The sequence below is a fragment of the Crocodylus porosus genome, unplaced genomic scaffold, assembly GCF_001723895.1.
Source record: "Crocodylus porosus isolate Cpor-Errol unplaced genomic scaffold, CroPor_comp1, whole genome shotgun sequence".
NCBI classification, from domain to species: Eukaryota; Metazoa; Chordata; order Crocodylia; family Crocodylidae; genus Crocodylus; species Crocodylus porosus.
The window spans coordinates 21,518,636-21,538,047 of record NW_017728931.1 but is presented as its reverse complement, the minus strand read 5'-3'; the positions used below and the strand labels follow the sequence as shown (position 1 = coordinate 21,538,047).

At 47.0% G+C, this 19,412-nt stretch overlaps 1 long non-coding RNA gene across 1 annotated transcript in view; it reads right to left on the bottom strand.

Annotated features, from left to right (window-relative positions):
- The window catches only part of LOC109316352, a 34,465-nt gene extending 17,763 nt beyond the window's left edge, over positions 1–16,702 (bottom strand). The window contains exon 1 of the long non-coding RNA XR_002102823.1: positions 16,151–16,702. This is a non-coding gene — a long non-coding RNA (uncharacterized LOC109316352). The remainder of the gene's footprint in view (positions 1–16,150) is intronic.
- Positions 16,703–19,412: the final 2,710 nt, after the last annotated feature.

Genomic DNA, 19,412 nt, shown 5'->3' with positions numbered 1-19,412 from the left:
AACCATAATGCTGGTTCCCTCTCCCCAGGTGCAGCACTCTGCACTTGTCCTTGTTGAACCGCATCCTGTTCAGGTCCACCCACTTCTCTAACCTATCCAGGTCTGTCTGGATGCGGTCCCTGCCTGCTGGTGTATACACTTTACCCCACAGCTTGGTGTCATCAGCGAACTTGAACAGAGTGCTCTCCACACCCTCGTCCAGGTCGCTAATGAAGAAGTTGAACAGCACCGGCTCAAGGACCGAGCCCTGGGGGAATCTGCTGCCCCACACGCTTCCAGGTCGACATTGACCCATCCACCACCACCTTCTGGGTGCACCCCTGGAGCCCGTTTGCCACCCATGTGACTGTGCCTTTGTCAATGCCGCAGTCCCTCAGCTTGCCCAACAGAATTGGGTGGGACACTGTGTCGAAGGCCTTCTGGAAGTCCAAGAAGATGACATCGACTTCCTCCTTCACATCTAAGCTCTTTGTTACCTGGTCATAGAAAGAGACCAGGTTAGTCAGGCAGGATCGGGCTGGTACAAACTCATGTTGGTTACCCCTCAACATCACTTCCCCTGCAGGGCTCTCACAAATGTGGCCCTTGATAATTTTTTCAAAGACCTTCCCCAGGATAGAAGTGAGGCTGACTGGCCTGTAGTCGCCAGGCTCTTCCTTCTTCCCCTTCTTGAAAATAAGGACCACAGTGGCCCTTTTCCAGTCCTCAGGGACTTGGCCCGAGCACCAGGAGTCCTCAAACAGCCGTGCCAATGGCTCCACAATGACACCAGCCAATTCCCTCAGCACCCGCTCAGGATAGTGACCATCAGTTGATTGAATTTATTATCTGGTGAAGGGTGGGAAAGAAAAGTAGGGCAGAAGTACTAGACTTCAGAAAGGCCAACTTCAGTATGTACAGGAGATTAATTAGTGAGGCATTGGTGAGATGGGAGTTCAGGAATGGTGGTCCTTCCTAAAGGGAACAATCCTTTGGGTGCAGAAGGAGAGAATCCTATTGTGCATGAAAGGGGGCAAATGGGCCAAGAAACCTTCTTGGCTGAACAGGTAAATCCAAGAAAGCCTAGCAGCAAAAAAAGAGGCATATAGACTGTGGAAGCAGGTGATAGCTACCAAGGAGGAGTATACCTACTTGGCTTGCATTTGCAGGGAATCAGTTAGAAAGGCCAAAGCTGCAATGGACACTGGAAGGGCTGGATGTGTTTAAGTCAGAAGGCCCGCATGATCTTCATTCAAAGGTGCTGAAGGAATTGGCCAATGTCATAGCAGAACCACAGGCATGGTTGTTTGAGCACTCATGGTGCTCGGGTTAGGTCCCAGAGGATTGGCAAAGGGCCAATGTGTTCCTTATTTTCAAGAAAGGGAGGAAGGAGGATCTGGGTAACTATAGGCCAGTTAACCTCACCTCTATCTTTGGGAAAAGCTTTGAAAAAAATATTAAGGATCTCATCTGTGGGAGTCCAGCAGGAAAAATAATGCCAAAGGGCATTATGCCAACCAGCATGGGTTCATAGCAGGTAGATCCTGCCTGACTAACCTTGTTTCTTTTTATGACCAGGTCACAAAATGCTTAGATGCAGGGGACAAAGTAGATGTCACCTACCTGGATTTTACGAAAGCCTTCAATACGGCATCTCATCCTATTCTCATAAATAAACTGAGTGGCTGTGACATAGATGATTATACGGTCACGTGGGTGGCAAATTGGCTAATGGGACACACCCAAAGAATGGTGGTGGACAGGTTCGCATTGACCTGGAAAGATGTGGGGAGTGGAGTTCCCCAAGGTTCAGTCCTTGGACTAGTGCTGTTCAATGTCATCAGTGACTTGGATGAGGGCATGGAGAACACTCTGTCCAAATTTGTGGATGACACCAAATTATGGGGTAAAGTAAACACACTAGTGGGCAGGAGACAAATCCAGGCAGATCTTGAAAGGTTGGAGAAGCGGGCAGAACAGAATAGGGTGCAGTTTAAGAAGGACAAATGCAAAGTACTGCACCTAGGGAGAAGAAATCACCAACACACTTACAGGCTGGGAGATGACCTTCTCAGCAGCACTGTAGCAGAAAGGGAACTCTGAGTCATAATTGACACCAAGATGAACATGAGTCATCAATGTGATGAAGTGTTCAGTAAAGCTAAATGCAGTTTATCATGTATTAACAGGTGCATCTCAAACAGGTCCAAGAGGGTGATACTTCCCCTCTATGTGACACTGGTGAGGCTGCAGCTGGAGTACTGCATCCAGTTTTGGGCACCGTACTCTTCAAAAGGGGTGTGGATAACCTTGACAGGGTCACTCATATGGTTAGGGGCCTGCTGGTAAAACCCTACAAGGAAAGATTGAGGCACCTGAATCTCTTCAGCCTCCTCAAAAGAAGGCTGAGAGGTGATCTTGTGGCCATCTACAAAATCATTGGGGGGTTGGGGGAAGCAAGGGATAGAAGATGCTTTGTTTACCAGGTCACGCCTTGGTGTAACTAGAAATAATGGCTACAAACTGACAGAAAGCAGATGCAGGTTAGACATCAGGAAGAACTTCTTTATAGTAAGGGTTGCCAGAACCTGGAATGGGCTTCCAAGGGAGGTGGTGATCTCCCCTATCTTGGGGGTCTTCAAGAGGAGACTGGACAAGCACCTGGCTGGGGCATCTGACCTCAACACTCTTTCCTGCCTGGGGCAGGGGGGTCAGACTTGATGATCTGCTGAGGTCCTTTCCTATGCTAATATCTAATACCTATGAACCTATAATGGAGATGGCAACTCCAGAAACATGTGTCACAGACAATGAGAGAAGAGCACAGATCCACACAGGAGACTATGTTTTGGTGTGTGCCACTCCTACAATGCACCACACAAAGCAGCTGACTGCAGGCTTCTTCCACACCAATTGCATAAGAGTGAATTTACCTCGCATATATCAAATTTTTGGTATAAAAAGGGTCACCACATAAGAGCGAATTCACACATACAGAACCTGCATAAAGTGAGGGAAACCTGTACTATGCATAACAAAATTATGAATGTCTATGTACCATCAACAAATGGATGGATTGGTGGAATGTTTCAATCATACCCTTAAGGGTATGTTAAGAAAAATTATAAGCAAGGACTCCAGACTCTAAGACCAGCTGCAGTCATTTACAGGCTTCTTGCCATTCGAGCTGTTATATGGTTGTCAACCCCTGTGGGGGCTAGGCCTAACTAAGGAAGCCTGGAAGGAGCAGAAAGGGTCAGTATGGAACCCAATGTGACCTGTATTACAGCGCTGGGAACAGTTAGGGATGGTGGGGGCCCTGGCCTTTCATTGTCTACCTTAAAATATCTAGGGTGATACAAACATAACAAAGGCCACCATGACATCACTGGTCACAATTCTTAGTCCCTCTGATACTGGTGAAGCACTGGAACAAGTTATCTAGAGAGATGGTAGAATCTCCATCCTTGGAGGTTTTTAAGGCCCAGCTTGACAAACTCTGGTTGGAATAATCTAGTTGGGGATGGTCCTGGTTTGCACAGGGTGTTGGACTAAATGACCTCCTGTGGTCCCTTCCAACTCTAATTTTCTATGGTTCTATAATGCTCTGCCAGCATAGAGTAGAGATGTAGCACTTTTCTGTATTTCTTGAGTCTTTTTCATTCTTGTGTACCACCATGAACTGGTTGCAATTTCTTTTCAGACCATAGTCCACAGAATTCCACAGCCACATAATTGTGCTTTTGGTTGTACTAGCTGAACTCATCAGCACTGAACTTAGCAACTTCCCTGATATTGGGCAGGGAGTTCTATATGCCACTGAGTTTTAGTGAACAGCTTGCTTATATTTTTCAAATGAGACTTAAAATGTCATTTCCCAAGCAGAAAAATTGAATGACACTGGTTTCAGGTTGTTGCTGACTTTGATTGTTTGTTTTATTAGATTTTACTGAAATTTCAAAATTTGAGAGTAATTTTGAAAATGAAATTTAAGTTCGATGCAGTCTAGCTGAGTATTTATTTGTTTACTGGTATGCTAGGGCTAAGTACAACCAGCCAAAAAGCCCAGGCTGAGTTGATTCAATCATCACAGGTTAGACTAAGCTGTGATGATTGAACTGATAAACAAGTGAACAGACATTCACTTTTAATTCCAGAAATGAAGCCACATGCCTGCAGTGACCCAGGCCAGAAGCTGGGGGGTGCTAGGGCATGCCTCACTGCTCAGCTGGAACAGACAGCTTCAGCCAAAGCTAGCTCACTTACCCTGCGAGGGGGTGGGTTTGTGGGGGAGGTGCAAAGCATTCCGGTGGACTGAGAGCTAACTTGAATCAGGAGGGGATCTGGAACATAAGCTTAATAAACCAATTCAACCTAAATCAGTTAAGTCTGATACTACATCTATTCAGGTTTATCTTAAACCAGTTTCAACCATTTTGAAACTGGTTTATGTGAACTGAACTTCTGTTGTGTTACAGATTTCAACTGGTTTCTGATCATTTATATCAGTTTATGTATAATTTCTGTCCCAAGCCTTAAAGTTACATATTCACTGCCCCTCTAACAAACATGTTTTTACATATTGACTTTTTAGGTGTCTCGTTTTCATATCCTACTGGAGACAAAGCACAGCAGTTTTACTGTGATATAGCCAGATGAAGGGATGTTCCATCTTTTTAGACACCTAAGTATGATCCTGTTTTACCCTGATCAAGGCCCTGAAAAAGCATATTAATGCATCTGCTTTTGTAAGCGTGAAATGATAGTGTATTACAGTTAAGTCACAGAAAAGAAAGAGGAAGAGTAAAACGCATCTGTTTATTGTGTCTTTTCAGACATCTGACTTTACTAGAATAGGATCATACTTAGGTATCTACACTGTCTCATTTCACGGTAGAACTGCACTTGAAATTAGTGTTATAAAAATGATCGTGTATTGCCTCAAACTGTTAATTAAGGACTCTTGTTTTTCTAAACATGAACTCAGAACTGCTCCCAATATCTGATCATTACTAACATCAATCTTAGCCAGAAAGCAAACTAAAGGAAAGCATCAGAACTTAGCTATGAAACCCTATTGCAGGGGTGGGCAAAGTCTGGCCCATGGGCCAGATCTGGCTGGCAGTGGACTCCATTTCCCAGCCCCTGCCTGCATGGCTGGGACCCCAGCTGTACCTGCACTGTGACAGTGCAAGGCTGGGGCTGCCACTGAGACCAGCCCCAGCTGTGCTGGCAGGGTGCATGGTAGGGCAGGGCAGGGGGCTGCTCTGGAGCCACTGGGATCTTGCAGTGGGGACAGGGCAGAGCCATGATCTGTTACCTGCACACTCTGGGTAGGGGTGCACAGACAGTGGGTTGTGGCTCTGCCCTGGCTTGGAACCAAGCTATCACTGCTGCAAGAGGCCAGGGCAAAACTGTGATGCCTGCGCACCCCTACAAGGAGCATGCAGGTGACAGACTGTGGCTCTGTCATGGCCTCAACCAAGCTGTCCCCCCGGCAACATCCCAGCAGCTCCGGAGCAGCCCCCGCCCTGCTCTGCCACACTCCTTGCCAGTGTGGCTGGGGCCAATCTCCATGGCAACTCCAGGCGTGTGCTATAACAGCACAGGTGCAGCTGGGGTCTCCATGGAGACTGGCCCCAGCCATGTGGGAGGGGCTGCTGGGAAATGGAATTCAGCTGCTGGCCAGATCCATGATTTTGTCCACCCATGCCCTACTGTCATGTCTTCTAGATGGTATTTCAAATATAATAGACTGGTTAACTTGTTGCTGAATGCTTTTTCTCCCACCACACCTTTTTTAAAAATTCATACCTTTCAACTCAAAGAAATTAAGGTATTTTACAACCATTCATTAAGTCTCACAACACCTCTGTGTGTTAGTAAAGTGGTAATAACACCAGTTTTGCAGGTGGGTAATCTGTCCTCTTTTTTCATCCAACTTAAAAGCTTGGGTACCCAATCATATTAGAGGGAACCTGAACTGCAACATTTACTGTATCTATTGATGTTTTTATGTTAGAAGATAGCAATGTCTCTTGAGGTTTCCAGAAGAGTTTTTTGATGATACCATTTCAGAAATGAATTGACTGGGATAATTATGCATTCTTTAATCAAACATTTCCCCCTGCAATCTTTAGAATAAATAACCCCCCCAATCTTTTACTCAACACTTGAGGAGGGGAAGCAAAACAAGATTAAGAACATATGAAATGAGTTAGTAACCATTCCACTAACTTGCTTACTAAACATTTCCACATCTCCTTTTTCTTTGGAGATAAATGTGGTTAGTCTATCAAATCAATTTCAAGTCACTCCACTTACAAATGTAAAGAAGCAGCTCTAATGCCTGAGAACATATGAGTGTGATTTAGGAGGAAGAAAAGGGTGGGGGTTGGGGTGGGGAATTCTTGGTTTTCAAAGGCACTTATAAAGGACTTAAGCCCATTTGCTCTCAGAGTTGAATTTAGTCACTGAAGTTTTTTTTGCAAATTTTAAAAAAAGGAAACAGAAGAAAAGGATGGAATCGAACTCTTCTGTGCATTTTAGAGACTCAGCATAACTAGGATGCATACATACATGGCAAAATTCTGAGTCTTTGGGGCTCTTAAAACAAGCATTTTCCACTAAATCAGTGACAGCAAAATCAGAGCTCTAGCTTAACATCTCAAAGAGAGGTAAGGCCCTGCTTTTGCCACTTACAGGTAGATTGCTGCATTTGGCAGTGTCTGGTGTTCTGTAGGAGCTCAACTATCTGTCCACACATTGTGTATTATAGGATCAAATCCCAGTACAGAATACATATATTACCAGCAGCTCATCCAGTGCACTGAATGCCCTGATGGCTAATATGTAGGAGAAATCAAACAACAATTGCATACCAGATTGAACGCACACCAAAAATCTATCAAAAACAAAAATACCCAATTACCTGTAGGTGCATGTGTCTCACAGCCACTCTCTCTCCAATCTCTCAGTCCTAATACTCAAAGGGAATTTACAAAACACCTTTTGTAGAAGAACCTACAAACTTCACTTAATAAATCTATTGGATACAAAAAATCATGGACTAAATATAGACATTTGATTTATGGCACATGATAATCTGCCTGCCGTCCAGTAACCCCAGGTAACCTCTCTACATTTTACCATCTACATTCTATTACCAGGTCTACATTTCCACCCCCACCTACCTGTTTTGCACCTATTAGTTCCAATCCCCTGTGATCTTCCCTGCCATGAATTTGCAATTTCACAGACTTGCATTTTGCATATTGGCTTAAGTTTCTATTCCACCCCGGAGAGTATACAAACACCAGCAGACTTTCCCTATGCCTAAAGAAGGGTGTATGTACCTGAAAAGCTTGTAAAAAACAATTTTTCAACTATTTAGTTGGTCTAATAAAAGATATCACATTTACCCAAAGAATCTTGTCTGCCTATGTCCTTAGACCAATACAGCTATAATCAACACACCCATATCAAACAATCATGCATCCTTGTTTGGTGTCTGGGCAAAGACTGTATGCAGTTTTGATAACCATACCTTCTGTAGAACATGGCTGAAACTAAAAGAGATAACTAAAAGACAATGAAAGGCAGAGCTAGAAGGACTTTTCTTAAAGGGAGAGAGCTCTAAAATGCTGGAGTTTGGAGGCCTTATATAATCACCAATATGGTAGCTGTGTAACTTATTAAGATAGGGATAATTAGATCTCATGCTTCGGGCTGCAAACTTAGCTCCTCAGGTCCTGAAAGTGACATTTGCTTCATCTGTTTACAGTATTAGGCATGTGATTGGCTAGGTAAGTTTACTAAACTTCCTTTGAAACATCATGTACTGACAGCTGCTTAGTGAAAGTGTATGTGCCTTGATGGGCCAAAAAACTGATCTAGGGTGGTAAATACAAGTTTCCTGGAAAGGCTGGGATTTTTGTAGATTACTTTTAAAGATGAAAGTAGTCTACTTGATACTTCCCTTCTAGATCCAGAGAAGGTAAAAATTGACAGAATTCTCAGAAACTAGGAGCCAGGGGTGGATCCAGAGAGAGTGGAATGACATGATGACATCCCCATTTAAGACCACACCATGGGAGCAGCAGCCAGGCACTTTTAAGCCCCCAATCACATAAGAATTCTGCCCTCTTCCCCTCCATGCTCAGCAGCACATCCCCTCCTCCTTTCCCCACCCAGTACTGCTGTCCCCACTGTCCCTAGCTGCCCTGGGGGTGGAGGAAATTCAAGACTGCTCAAGACTGGCTGCTCTGGGGCCAGGCTTAGTTGGAAACAGTGGTAGCTGCAGCAGGCAGATTCTTCTTTGCTGTCCAGTCCCCCTGGTTGTTTCTTGCCAGCCTGGGAGCAGGCATGGGGACAAAGGAACCACTCGCCACCACTGCTGCTGCTGTCCCAGGCTGAGCCCAACTCCCTGCACACCCTACCTGAAGGGGGCAGGAATAGTTCTGGAGCTCCCCTTGCCCCAGGGCAATGAGGGACAGTGGCAGCAATGGGTGGGGGAGGGGGAAAGGGAGGTACCATTGAGCACAGAGAGGAAGGAAGGACTTTTGACTTTTTATCTACTTTATTCAGGGGTTCAGGGTACAAAAAGTTAGCCCCTCTGAGGTCCAGGTCCAATATGCAAAGCAAAGATTAAAAAATCACCATCAAACCAAAAGCAGTATGCCATTACATTCATAACATCACACCGTGACAGACACGTTCACAGTATTACGTGCCTAACATGCTGGTATGCATGGTCACCCAGTTGTACAGACCAAAGCCCTCTATAAACAAATGATTCCTACCTTGCTCTATCCAGTAGTACACGTAACAAAACCTTCAACCTCACACGCAAAGGAAAAAAAACAAAAAGCAGCTTGATGAGGGCCCAGGGTACGGTGCGAGCTTGGAGTCACAGTCCGCCACTGAGCCTGCCTGGTTGCCCAGACTTGTCATGACATCAAAGTGTGTATTGAAGATGGCCATCCTCCACATGGCACAGTGCCTCCTCAAGGGCCCAGTGCACCTCAAAAGCAGGCACCACCTGCAGGAAGGAAGGACTTTGACTTTTTAACTACTTTATTCAGGGATTCAGGGATACAAAAAGGGTGGCCGCTTACAAAGCAAAAAACAAACAAATTACTATCAAACCAAGAAAACCATGTCATTGCATTCATCACATCATACCTTGACAGACACCTTCGCTACATTCCATGTCATGTCTTACATGCTAGTTATGTGGTTGGAGTGCCGGCCACATAGTCATAACTATAAAAACAAATTTTACCCTGTTCTATCCAATCATACATGTGACAACACCTTCAACTTTCCACACAAAAAGAAAGCAAAAAAGCAGCCTGGTGAGGGCTCAGGATGTGGCACGAGCTGGAAGTCGTAGTCTGACACCGAGCCAGCCCGGTCGCCCAAACCAGTCTTGACATCAGAGTGTGTATTTGAGACGGCCATCCTCCACATGGCACAGTGCTCCCTCAAAAGCCCAGCGTGTCTTAAAGCCGGACACTGCCTACTGGAGCACAGCATACTCAAACTCCAGTGAGAGGTGCGCCTGCACCAGGAGGTGGAAAAGCTGCAGGGCATCATCTGAGACAGTCCCGGCAAGCCGGTTTTGGTGGCTCTTGAGGATGGCCAGCTTGGCCTGACCCAGTAAGAAGTTGGTGAGGCAGACAGGCCCCTTCTCAGCCACCCAGTATGGGTAGGAGCACACGTAGGCGGTCTCCGAGAAGCTCCTGCCCAGCACTTGCAGCAGTGGCTCGAGGGTGACAAAGAGCAGCTGCAGGCGGGGACAGTGAAGGAAGGCATGAAAGAGGGTCTCCTCAACACCCCTGGGCAGAAGGGATAGGCCGTCGAGGTGGCTGGGTTAAAGTGGGATGCAAACATGCCAGTGGCTAGGAGGATGCCATGTAGCAACCGCCACTGCAGGTCGTCAGTCTTCTTGGTGGTTGGCAGCTTATACAACGTGCACCACACAGGGTGGGCTGGTGTGGAATCTGGCGGCCCCAGGCACCGTCACCATGGTGTATCAGGGTGGCCTGCCAGCACTTGGGCATGGCAGACATGAACCACCCAGGCATATAGGCTTCTGTGCGACAGAAAAGCAAAGTGGCAACCTGTGTCACTGTCAGGAGGCACAGGGAGCATCAGCAAGGTGCCAGGGCCATTGGCCAGCTCACCAGCCATGGCTGGGGTGACTGATAAAGCAGGAAAAGCCTCACTCAGGGCATCCTCAATGTAGGGGACCTGGCCCACCCGGAGATGGTCATCCAGGGTGGTTGCTGCCTCCAATGGGAGGGCAGCCCAGATGTCACACAGGAGACGGCCCAAGCTGCAGACAGAGTGCATGCCCAGCCAAGTGGTCAAGGCCTCAGGTGAGAGCCAGGCTGACCGAGCGGGGTCAAGGAGATGGCTCAGGCGGAGAACACGTGCCTGAATGAGAACGGTCATGAGACTCTCGGCACAGGGTGCGTCAGAGCTGGGTTGTGTACTAGGGGTTCCCTCAGCAACTGCGGGAACTGCAGGTGACAGGCCTGGGGCTGGAGGCAGAAAGTGGTTTGCCAGGCTCGTACCATGCCATGGTAGAAAGCCAGAAGCACCGCCCAGTTCAAAAGTCCAACAGGAAGAGCTCCTGGTCAAAGCTGAGGGCCCCCACCCTCTGCAGAAACCGGCATGCCAAGTTGTTGCCAAGGTAAGTGCTCCTCGCTGTACATGAATTGTTGAAGGACCCACAGGTGAAGGCAACCACCTTGCTTGCAAAGTCAACCAAACTCTGGCCCCCCTCAGCTATAGGACAGCTCGTGGGAGCCAGTGGTGCCCATCCCAAAAAAAATCGACCAGGAGGCGCTGGAGTCTCTCGAGTAGGTCCTGTGGTGGATCGAGTACAGTGCACTGGTGCCACAAAGTCGCTGCCGCTAGGTTGTTCACGATGAGGACACATCCATGGTAGGAGAGGCTGGGTAGGCGCCAGTGCCACCTTTGTAGACAGGCCTCCACTCCATCCTCAAGGCCATCCCAGTTGCGTGCCATGAAGGTCGATGGCTCTAGGCACACACCCAGGATCTTAAGGCCCTTGCAGTGCCAGGTGAGGCCTCCTGGCAAATCTGGGGGGGGTTATGGTGATCCATGCACCAAGCGACAAGGTATTACTCTTGGCCCAGTTGATTTGGGCTGAAGAGGTGCGTTCATAGGCTCACTGACAGCCTATCAGGGCCTCCATGTCTTCCTGGTTGTTAAGGAAGATGGTCATGTCATCTGCATATGCTGATAGCTGAAGCGGAGGGGCCATGGCCGATGGGAAGGTCACACCACTCAGGCGGCACTGCAGTGCATGCAGCAGTGGCTTGACGGCCAGGGCATAGAGCGTGCCCAACAGGGGACAGCCCTGACGGATACCTCTGCATGTGGGGAACAGGGCACAGAGCACCCCATTCACCTTGAGCAGACTGAAAATGTCTTGATACAAGTCCTGGAGGGCCCTGGTGAAAAGGGACCCAAAGCCAAAGGCCTCCAGGGTATGAAAGTGGTAGGCATGGTCCACCTGGTCAAAGGCTTTCTCCCGATCCAGAGAGATGAGGCCAATGTCTAGGTCAAAGACTTCACTGGCTGTAAGTAGGTCACACAACAGAAACAAGTTGTCTTGGATGGTTCTTCCTGGCATGCAGTAGCTCTGCTCAGGCCCAGTGATGGAGGCCATGACAGTGCAGAGGCGGGTGGCCAGCGTTTTGGCTAGAATCTTGTAATCCACACACAGCAGGGAGACTGCTGCCAGTTCTTAATGCAGCCAAGATCTCCTTTCTTGGGCAGCAGCATGAGCACTGCACGGCGGCAACTGATTGGCAAGACCTTGTCGGCAAGACTCTCCCGGAAAACATGCAGGAGACAGGGGCCGAGAAGAGGCCAGAAAGTCTTGTAGAACTCAGCAGGTAACCCGTTGAGGCCTTTGTCGCAGGGGGGCTTTGTCAGAGGCGAGGCCACCTGCAGCCATTGCCAGAGACAATTCCTGCTCAAGCTCACTGGCCTCCAGGGCACCAAGGTGTGGCAGGCCCACATGGAGTTCCCACGTGGCCTCAGGGTAGGACGGCTCAGCTGCAAACAGGTCATGATAGAAGGCAACAGCATGCTCATGTACCTCACCTGGGTCAGTGATTACCTGGCCCTCAGGGGTCTTGAGGTGATCTAAGACTTTGCTTGCTGCCCGCCGTTGCTCCAGGTTGGAGAAGAAGTGGGTCGGGGCATCTGTTTTGGCCAGCTGTTTGTAGCAGGCGTGGATCCTCGCTCCACGGGCTGCACTCTCCGCCAAGTCACGCAGGCACTTCCTACGGAACTGGAGGCTCTCGCGCAGCACCGCATCACTGCCGGCAGCTAGCAGGGCAGCCTCAAGCTCTACCACATCTTCCTCCAGCTCTCTGATATGGCGGCACAGTTAATTCGTTACCAGCTGAGTGTACTGCTGGCAAAAAGCCCGGATCTGTACCTTGCCCACATCCCACCATAGCTTCCAGGAGGAGTAATTCAGTCTTGTGGCTTCCCAGCCCCGCCAAAAGATGGCAAAGCAGTCTTGGAAGTAAGAGTCTTGAAGCAGGCTGATGTTGAAACAGCAATAGGGCACTCGTGCTCAGGTTCTCCCCGGCAGGCTCAATTCACAGCAAGCCAGGCCATGATCTGACAGGCCTGAGCGAATGATGCGGCCGCTGCGTAGGAGTGGCAGGTGGTGCCTGGTGACATAAATGCGGTCGAGGCAGGCCCCTGCACTCATCCTGGCCCAGGTGTACCGGCGTGCATTGGGGTGCAGGGCTCACCAGACGTCAATGAGGCCTGCAGTTTCCAAGACAGACTGCAGCTTGCAGGCTGAAGGCAGGTGAGGCTCAGGCCCCATACGGTGGAGCAGGGTGTCAGTGGTACAATTAAAGTCCCCACCTACAAGAAGCAGGTCATCATCCTCACTAATGTCGTGCAAAAGGGCGGCCAAGGTCTCAAAGAAAGTGACCCTCTCTTGGCTATCAGTAGGTGCATAAACATTGATGAGTAACAGGTGGTCTTGTGCTAGGGTGATGTGGACAGTCAGCAAGCAGCCAGGGACAATCTCCCATGCCACCACCATGTCATGCTGTAGTTGTGATGATAGGAGAGTCGCAACCCTGGCGCTAAGGTTGGTGCCATGACTCAGGAACAACTGGCCTTGCCAGGCAGCGTGTCAAGCCAACTGGTTGAGCCTGTCAGAATGCATCTCCTGGAAGAAGGCAACAGTCAGCTGTTTCTGGAGCAGGAGATCCAGGACAGCCTCCCATTTCACCGGATCTCAACAGCCATTGATGTTGAAAGTACCAATGGTTGTGGCTGCCTTGGGTGTGGGTATGAGAAAGGAAAAGTGAGGTAAGATTTAGATAGAAGAGTGAGCCCCTGAGAGCAGAGCAAAAAGCAGAGACAGGTCAAAAAAGGCCTATCATGCCCTATTCTACTCCAGGGACCCTGCCAGACCCCACTCGTCTCTCACCCACTGTGTGAGCTTCTCCAGACGATAAGCCATCTGCCTAGTAACTAGATCTTGCTGCATAAGTTTGGCCACAGCTCTGGCAGCCTTGACAAAAACTTTAGGATCTGCACATCATTGGGTGATGCGCCCCGCTATGTTCTTCTATTCTTTCGTCTGTTTCAAAAAGGTCAGGAGCTTCCCACAGTCAGGACCGGCTCAGGGGGGTCTGCCGACATGGGCTTCACATTTCCAACAGATGCATGGCGAGGCTGCACCCTAGTTGGGAGCTCAGCATCTACACCCTCAATATCTAAACCCTGCTCTCATCGTCCAGGTCAAGGTCTGGCTCTCAAAGAGCAATCCCCACCTTCTTGCGGGGGAAAGAGGTCATCCCGCTCTCGAGGTTGCTTGCAACAGTCAGAAATCTGGATCTCCATCTCACTAGCCTCCTCATCTAATTCGGTAGCCTGGGATGTGACCAAGAGGTCAGCAGACTCCTCTGCTGCCCCGAGTCAGATCTCCAGAAGAGAGACATTGTGCATAGCTCTTACTAGCACCCGCCTCCGGAAGGTGGGAGACAGGCGAGGGGTTAGTGACCCCTGCCTTCGCCTCCACCACCTCCAAGCTGCCCTTGTCCCCGATCAACAGGGTCTTTGACATGACAGCTGGAGCAGGGCCAGGCTCTCCAGCAGGGCCCACCCCCAGCACCAGCTGAGGAAGGTCTCAGTGGGGGTGGGGAGTCCTGAGTGGTCCCTTTCACTTTCTTCTCTTTGTTGTTCTTCTTCTGTGTGGCAGATAGCCCACCCTTCATAGAGGGTGGGCCAGACTGCTTCTGGCCTGCCTCCCCAGGACCAGCCACCTCAGACAAGGCCATGGTGGAGGGCAACTGGCAGGAGGCCTGAGCCCCATCACCCGACAGGGCCTTGGTGCCACAATTGCTGACCACCCCAGCCACCTCAATCAGGACGGTCAGAGCAGGCAGGGGAGAAGTGGAGGCATCAGCCTCTCTACCTGGTGGCATCTCTGTACTGGTGGGGGTGGGCACAGTAGGTGAAATGAGTGCGGGGGAGGGTTGGGGCCTAGTCCCAGCCCCTCCACTGGACAGCACTCTCACGCCAGAGGTTCCAGCTCCCTCAGATGGAACAGGGGTAGAAGGAGGTTGGGAAAAGCTCCCGGCCTCACTGGTGGGGCCTGCGTCCCAGAAGTGTATGCACCATCCGTTGGTGCCGCTGTAGTCACTGGTGTTCTGGCCGATTTCCCCCGTGGGCACTGGGCTGCTAGGTGGGAAGAGCTACCACACTAAAACACACGGTCTCCCCAAAAGAAAAATAGATCACAAACCTGCGCACATTGAACCTGAGGCTCAAGGACTGAGGCAGAGACCGTGGGCCCTCCCTGAGAAGCATGAAAACCTGCTTTTGAAAAACAGGACATGCCTCAGTTTGGGGTTTTTACTCCCTATGGTCAATCGGCAAAAGGGACTTGTAAGAACCCCATAGGGCTTGAGTTCCTTGGCCAGCTCCCAATCGGTCACATGTGGGGGCACATTAGAAATCACCACCCTCACTGCTGGAGTGTCTAGGGGCCTGACAAAATAATGCATGCCCGCAATGTCCAGGCCCTCTGCACACACCCTGTTAACTAGGTTGGAATCACTCAAATAAATAATTGGGACTGTGTTGAGGGGGAGGGGCATTCTTTTCTGTTTCACGGACTTAAGGGCTGTGTTACACCTGATACCGAGAGCTGCACAAATTTTGATCAGTATTTGTGCTAGCTTGGAGTTTGGAGCAGTCACACCCTTAAGTCCAGAAACCGTCTCTGACCATCTTCTACCTGCAGAGCTGTAAGGCTTGGTGAGTAGGGGCAGGACTAGGAGCTGTAGCTGTAGCTGTAGCTGTGAGTTGCCACTACAGGGTTGGTAAGCCAGGATAGCCTTCTATCCCTGCTGTATGGGTGAGAAGTGTGAGAGATTCTGGGATACTGGATACTTCAATCTGGCAGCACATCTGTGAGAAGTGGCCACACTTTAATAGAACAGGAGCTGGGTAGTGCAGATCAGAGATAATCCTGCCCTGGAGTGACATAAACCTGAGCTGTGTAATGCATGCTTCAAACCACTTCAAGGTGTTAATGTGCAGACAATCCAGCGCTTAAGAGCTCCAAAAGCCACCCAAAATTACTGTAACAAGGCCTTGGCCACTGGTTACTGCTCCTGCAGTGTGGCCTGCCTATCCCAGTGGCCGGGGGGGAAAAGCAGCTAGCTCTGTAGCACTAGTCCCTGTTTCTGCACCCACCATTTGCCCATGCCAGAAGCCCAATGCTACATCAAAGCGTCAGAAGAAAACAAACATCTTTTCTCTTGGTAGGTCTAGCAGGCAAGCTTCACTTTCAGTCTAAGTAGGGTTTATTACAGGCCAGATAGGGCACCAAAATCATTTATTTTTAAAGCTGTGTGATGTATGTTAAGCATTGTATAAATAAATCAGTCAGACATTTATACAGTCCTTGCTACCTGGAAAGATCTCGAAATGATTTTCAAACAATATTTATGAATCACTTCATTTACCACTGAAATGTGGTTACAGCCAGTGTAAAATGGAGACCTGTTTAACAGCATGATGCAACACTGTACCAAGAACATGAAAAATATCTCAACTAATTGAGAGACAGACAGAATATAATTACATGAGTTGGAATCTCAGCTTCTTCAGGCTCTCAGCACTTGCAGAAAATGCAATGGAATCTTTAATAACTATGAATTGTCAGGATCTTAGTTTCACATCTCTGCTGAAACAAAAACCACAGCAGTTTTGATGTCTTCCTTTTCTCCATCTTAATTGCAATAGCATTTCACTTGCACTGAAAGTGTCAGGGGAAGACCTTGGAACAGCAACATTAACTCCAAATAAACAGTAAAGGTGCACAGTGGCAAAAAAAAAGTGTAAGAAAATGTAATATCTACTTATGATACCACTTGGATGCCCTCTATTAGCATAGTGCACGTACCTTAGATCTTCAAGATATTTATTTTCTTCACCCCTCTCTGAGATATGGACTACCCTGTCACAACAATGGGGAACTGAGGCACAGGGAGAGACCAATAGTCTCTGTGTACTGATCAGCAACTCTTCAGGTTCAGTGCTAGAGATAATTGCACCTTGAGCAACCTGATCTTAACTACCCTGGGGGTGGGACTGGATTCTTAGGGGCATCATGATCTAAAATTGGGTGAGGCAGCTGGCATAGATAATTTCTTCAACAGGAAGACATCTCTCCCAAATGCTCTGTTGGGTGTATGGCCAATCGTAAGCTTTGGGGAAGGAAAACCCCCGCTTAAGAAGTGCTGAAAAAAGTGGTGTTGGGCAAGACGGAACACCAAGCTAGTGTCTCTCCATCTTTTGATCAAATCAGTGTTTTGATGCTGGCTCTGTTTTTTTTTTTTCCAAACTGATAATATTTTTGAGGGGGAACTTGTGACTCATGGCTATGGTAATGGTTCTAGCACCAGTCACCTCTACACCAGTACCTTTTACCCTGGCTAAAGATTAATATTTGATGACTGTTCACTGGCCCAGCTGAGAGAGTTTGATGGTTTCAGAGAAATTCTCAAAAAGTTAAGGATGGTCACAATTTCAGTTGAAATCTTATATACAAAGATGGTCATTCAATTGAACAGAATTTTCATTAGAAGACTTTTTTCATCCACAAAGAAAAAAGGAAGTCTCAGACAACATTTGAGTTTTGACTATCAAAAACAAAAAAAGAAAAAAATGAATAAAGAGTCCAATCATTTAAAAAAAGAAAATCTTTTGTTTCAGAACCTCAGGAAGAAAAAAAAGTTGATTCCCAGATCAGTTCAATAGGAATCCATATCACAAAACCATCATTTTCCCTAGCAGTCATTAGCAACAGGGCAGTCTCTGAAGAAAAGCCAGGAAGGGCATGAGACTGGAACTACACGTTTCTTCCTACAGGTGAACTTCAGGCCACATTTCTGAAACTCTTGGAAAGCACACCATGCCCACTTGTTCCCACTTGCATGTGTCAAATCCAGAAAGGAGGAAATGCAGCTACTCTACAGGAGCTCCTTGGTACTGTTCTTGATCTCTCATCTTCCAGCATGCTTTAGAACTGTCGTGAAGTGTCCCTATGAACAGCTTCATTGCCTCATTTCTGGCTTTAGTTCTGTTAAGTTTGGACCGCTCTCAAGAATGATGCTCTGCAGCAGTGCTAGTGACAAGATGTAGATATACCTTTTGAATCAGACTGAGACCCACTGGGTACATCTACACAAGATTCTATGGCACAGTAGCAATATGCTTATTACTACCTCACAGTAACGTTGCCAGGTACTAACCATGCAGCACAGTAGTAATGAGCTACAACACAGTAGTTTGTTGTTACTGTGCAGTAGCATCTGACAAAAACTGCTCAATAACAACTGCAGATTCTGCACACATGTAGATGCGGCCACTGGGGAGCATCATGCAAGAAGCATGTGATACTTCTGCTGCTTCTGCTTCTTTAGGTAGTCAAGTGCTAAATCCTCTTTTTTTAAAAAAAGTAAAATATGGAAATTTTGCATTATATTGGGATGCTTCAAAACTTAGGAGATCTCAAGAAAGTTTTATAGGTTGAGAAGAAGGGTACTTCTGCAGACTTAAGAAAAAGGAGTCTGAGTTAGAGAAAGAAATCTCTCTTTAACACTGAAATAATAACTTTAAAAATGAAAGCCATTTCCCCCCTATTTAGAATTTTGTTAATAAACTTTTCAGACATGCAAGGTTAGACCTCATGTTGTAAGTACTTACATACACAAGTAGACTAATGGAAACCACAAGTGATACTACTTCCTTTGAACTTTGCAGTATTTTGGCTCCCTCCACCCCACCCCAAAGTGCCTGCTTCTGGAATCACAGTTATCAAAAAATTTCAGCTTTCAGTTTTAAAAAGTAGTTTTGTAGCCTTCTGGCTATGGAGGGGAAAAAAGTCTTAAAAATGTGAATCTTTTAGATTAAAAAAAAAGGAGACCACAAATAAAATGAATCTTTCATTCATTATGTTAAAAAAATCTTGTGATTTTTAAGCTGGTCATGTAGTTGTGGGGAGCTTGACTCATAGCACCGGAATGCCTCAGTTGGCAATATTAGACTTTATAGTAGTTTATTTTATAGCTATAGTATTGAGACCTTAAACTCAATGTTTCAACACAGTAGAATGTTTTCCTCTCTGTAGGTAATAAATCCCAGAAAATATTGTTTCATAATGGAAACACTGACAGAACATTAACTCGACAGTCATAAATGAGGCACTATGATTTTTAGTTTCTAATCAAATGCATATTTCCTTAAAATACTGCTCTTAAGTAACTTGTAAATCATTGGGGTAGCAGCTCATAGAGAAATAAGGGTAATGTTGACCTTGGGAATCTTTGTCTTGGCAGCAGGAATTTTCTTTTGAACTTAAACATTTTTAAAAACTTTTCTTTGATCTATACACATACTGGGTGAAAAAATTATCCTTAACATAAAAAGTATGAATTTTGAGTAAGTAGGCAAATTGACAAGCATGCTGCTGCCTCCTTGTGGAACATCACATGAATTTCTGAGGAATTTCTCCTGTCTCAATTAAAATGCACAAGGACTTTTGAGTTAAAAATCCATTTAAAAGAATATTTACCCCACCATACTTGCTAAGTACTATATGAATACAGAATAACTGTAATAAATACAACCTTAAATACACTCATAGTCGACTAGTAAGACATAAAATTCTGGCAAAGCCCAACCCCACAGTAGAAATTGCATGAGCTAATCAATTGTTTGTGTTCTATTAATAACAGAATCAGATTCTAAATTTCAGGGTTTCACAAACATGTCTGGGATAGAAACATGTTTTTGTATTCTCTGTCATTCCTGAGATAAAAATAATTCTAGTTCTTCACAGA